Consider the following 4,667-nt stretch of genomic DNA (forward strand, 5'->3'; position numbering starts at 1 on the left):
TCGAAATATTCTACTTTCAATAAAAAACACTGCTCGAGTTTGATATATATTGCTATAATAAATACCAAGATCAAGTCAGTTTGGGGAAGAAACTATAAACTCAGCTTAAATATCTAAGAAACAGTACATCACCGAAAGAAGATAGGACATAACCTTAAAGCAGGAACTAGCGAGGACACCTTGGAACAACACTGCTTACTGTCTTGCTTTCTCTGGTTCAGGTAGAGCCAGCATTTGCACAACCCACAATAAACGGCCTGGGGGATGACATGATGTCAATCAATCTAAGTAATTGTCTACAGACATATCCACATACCAATCTGATCTAAACAATCCCTCAACCGAGACTACCTCTTCTCAGGTAACTCTTGGATGTGTGTGTCATGTGGAAAATAAAAACCAACCAGGATGGATACTAAAATGATGCTTGTTTCACAATAATGGATTCAAGGATAGTAAATGAGGTGAAATTCCAGACAAAGACTTTAAAGTGACTTTAAGAATGTTCAACAAAATTAAAGGTGACATAAAAAACCCTTAGAATTAGTAAAAGTGAGTATAAATAAAAAGATGAAGGAAATAAGAAAGTCAATATAGGATATAGAAGAAAAATGCACGAAAGAAACAGATACGCTAAAACATCCCCTCATATTTAAAGGAGTTACAGAGGCAAAGTTTGGAGCTAAGATGAAAGGATGAACTATCCAGAGACTACCCACCCAGGGATCCATTCCATAATTAGCCACCAAACCCAGACACTATTGCATATGCCAGAAAGATTTTGCTGAAGGGACCCTGTTATAGCTGTCTTGTATGAGGCTATGCCAGTGCCTGGCAAATACAGAAGTGGATGCTCACAGTCATCTATAAGATGGAACACAGGGCCCCCCAATGGAGAAGCTAGAGAAAGCACCCAAGGAGCTGAAGGGGTCTGCAACCATATAGGTGGAACAACAATATGAACTAACCAGTACCCCCAGAGCTTGTATCTCTAGCTGCATATATAGCAGAAGATGGCCTAGTCAGCCATCATTGGGAAGAGAGGCCCCTTGGTATTGCAAACTTATATATTACACACACATATATATTCCTATATGTGTAAATACAGAATAATGATACCTGTATATATTTTTCAGGAATGATCACTTGCTATTGGATAACCAATTGGTATGCTTTCCCTGGGAAGGACTATACCGTTTTCAACATTCCTTAGTTGCCTTGTGGTGTTTCCTAGTCCATGCCAGTCTATCTGTCGGTCGGATATAGAAGTTTTTTAGTGTGGGCAAGGACTACACTTACCTGAGGATATAAGGATAAATATTTGTTATGTAGTTAGAGATTCTGCTGGCTTAGTAAAGTGGCAGTTCTATTTTCTACCTCAAGACTCATGACTTCAGGAACCCTGGATAGTTGGCTACATTTGCAATACCAGGTATGATCGCTCTTGTTGAACAAATCTTTTCATCATAATCATCATCATCATCACCATCACCATCATCTATTCACTTTACATCCTGTTCACTACCCTCTCCCAGTCACCACTTCCACAATCCCTTCCCCTCCTCCCTCCCCTTCTCCTTTGAGTGTGTGTTACCACCTGAGTATTCCCCCACCCTGGAACATTAAGTCTTCATGAGGCTAGGCACATCCTTTGCCACTGAGGCCAGACAAGGCAGCCCATCTTGAAGAACATATCTCACACACTGGCAACAGCTTTTGGGATAGCCCCTGCTCCAGTTGTTCAGGACCCACATGAAGACCAAGCTGCACATCTGTCTACAGGGAGGCTTAGGTCTAGCCCATGTATGGGTTGAACAAATCTTAAGCCCATTTAGAGAGCTATTGGTTACTGACAAGGTATGAGTGTCACTACTGCACCCTTACAGTTATCATGACATGTCGGTCATTTTTACAGTTCATAGAAATCTTAGCTAGGAGTGGTGGTTGCTTCCAAGATCTAAAGTATATAGTGTCTTCAGCAATAGGGACTTATGTCTTTTGGACAATGCTGATCAACAGCTCAAAAGACAGCTTCTCGTGCCTGGTGTTGAGTTTTTCTTTTTTTTTTCTTTTTTTCTTTTTTTTTTTGTGTGTTGTCAGATAGTCTTTCTTGGAGGAATCACTGTTAGCTCATGTCGGTAAATTTCATTTAAACTATATATGTATATTTATATACTCACTTAAATATAGATATTTTAGGTGATAGTACTATGGTTTCTTATGATCTTTTCAGACATCCATTGCTATTTACCCTCATTCTGCATTTATATTCCTCCATTTCTCTATTAGATACTCTGCATTTTTTCCATTTTTCTAATCTGACTCCTTGTATTTATACTAAAATGTATATTCATATCTGAAGATTTGGAACTAGGAACCACAAATGAGAGAGAACATGTGGCACCCATTTTTCTTTTTTTCTTTTTCTTTTTTTGGTTTTTCGAGACAGGGTTTCTCTGTGTAGCCCTGGCTGTCCTGGAACTCACTTTGTACACCAGGCTAGCCTTGAACTCAGAAATCTGCCTGCCTCTGCCTCCCAAGTGCTGGGATTAAAGACGTGCACCACCACTGCCCGGCTCTTTTTTTTTTTTTTTTGCATCCATTTTTCTTGGTCTGGTTTGCCTCACTCAATATATTATATTCTAGTTTGGTCTATTTACCTACAAATTTTGTGACTTCATTTCCACATTCTCATTATCCATTTGATCAGTTGAACATGGATAAACAAATACCTATGAATTATGATGCCAAGTCATTTAGGTACATGCCAAGGAGTGGCATAACTGGTTTTTATGGTATATTTATATTCAGTTTATGTAGATTCTTCACACTGATTCCCATAGTGGTTACCAAGTTTGTAATCCCACCAACAATCAATGATGACCCCCTTTCCCTGACATCTCCTCTAGCATTTGTTGCTGGTTGCTTTGTTAATCTTTAGCATTTTGTCTGGTGTAAAATGGAGTCTAAAAGTTATTGTGATTTTCATTTCCCTAATTGCTGTGCATGATGAGCACTTGTTGGGATACATCTTAGTAATCTCCCCCCCCTTTTTTGGAGACCTCTCTGTTTAGGTCCTTGGTAGGTTTTTCAAATGGGTCATTTGTTTTTAAGGCTCTTTGTCTTTTGAGTGTATATACATTCATACATAGAGGTTTAACTAGGTCAGTGGTTATTAACTTTCCTAAAGAGGCTGCTCTTTAATACAGTTCTTCATGTTGCAATGACCCTCAACCATAAAATTATTTTCATTGCTATTATTTTATTCTGGTTGTAATGTTGCCACTATTATGAACAGTAATGTAAATATATATATTTTCTGATGGTCTTAGATAACCCCAGTGAAAGGGTCATTACATCCCCAAGTGGGTCATGATTTATAGATTAAGAACAGCTGATCTATGTAATTCTTATTGGCCAATATTTCTATAAGATGTGGGTTTTGATGCAGAAAAGTGGATACATTGATCAATAGTATAGAATTAGAGAAGCACAATTTTTTTTGGTTCTCTCTCTCTCTCTCTCTGTAGGATGTCATATGGATTTTGATTGGGATTCCAATGTTCCTGTAAATTACCTTTGATAGGAGATCTTTCCATCTTTAGTGTCTTCCTTTGTTAGGATTAATCCTTGGTATTTTTTTTTTTTAAGGCTCGGAAGACTCTTCAAGAAATCACAATGTCAAACAACACAGACCTTTCTCTCTCTTCATACGATGAAGGTCAGGGGTCTAAGTTTATTCAGAAAGCTAAGGAGACACTGTTTATTTCCCATTGGAATGGCAGGCTTTGCAGCAATTGTTGTGTATGGGTTACACATGCTGAAGAGTAGGGGAAATATGAAGATGTCCATTCACTTGATCCACATGCGTGTAGCAGCCCAGGGCTTTGTTGTGGGGGCCATGACTCTTGGTATGGGCTACTCCATGTACCAGGAATTCTGGACCAAGCCTAAGCCTTGGAAGAGCTACTGTGCTTGCTTTAGTTAGATGTCTCATATTGAGGTTACTTGCTTGTGTTTGCAATAAATAACATGTGGGTTTTGAAATTAAAAACAAATTCTTACTGTGCTTTTAACTAGCTTTTGGCATTAGAATTAAATGGCTTTGAAGAAAGGAGTTTGAAGAGCTTCATCTGTTTCTGCACTTTTTGTTATTAATTTAGGAAATATTGCTTTTAACTAGCCTTCAAAAAATTTTGGTAGACTTTTTCTTTTATTGGATATTTTCTTTATTTACATTTCAAATGTTATCCCCTTTCCTGGTTTTCCTTCCTCTCAGAAACACCCTATCACATCCTCCTTTCCCCTGCTTCTATGAGGTTGTTCCTCCACCCACACACCCACTCCCACCTCCCTGCCCTTGATTCCCCTATACTGGTGCATTTATTGAGCCTTCATACCAAGGCCCTCTCCTTCCATTGATTCATGACAAGGGGTAGACTTCTTCTTCTTCTTTTTTAAATTAGGGTTGCTCTATTAGTCAGTGTTCTCTGGAGGAACAGAACTTACAGAATAAAATTAAGTTCCTGCTTAATCCTTTCATTAGTTTTAATTTTTTTCACATTCCATGATTGACTGGCTCAATACTTCTACTGCTTTATCTTCAAGTCTTGATAATTTGCCTTGTACTATACCCATTCTACTAGTAAGGTTACTCTCTGTGTTTT

General features: G+C 38.3%; 1 pseudogene; it reads left to right on the forward strand.

The window, feature by feature from the left end:
* Positions 1-440: 440 nt before the first annotated feature.
* LOC110286300 lies at positions 441-3,988 on the forward strand (annotated as a pseudogene).
* The last annotated feature ends 679 nt before the right edge of the window (positions 3,989-4,667 follow it).

Source organism: Mus caroli, chromosome X (genome assembly GCF_900094665.2).
Source record: "Mus caroli chromosome X, CAROLI_EIJ_v1.1, whole genome shotgun sequence".
NCBI classification, from domain to species: Eukaryota; Metazoa; Chordata; class Mammalia; order Rodentia; family Muridae; genus Mus; species Mus caroli.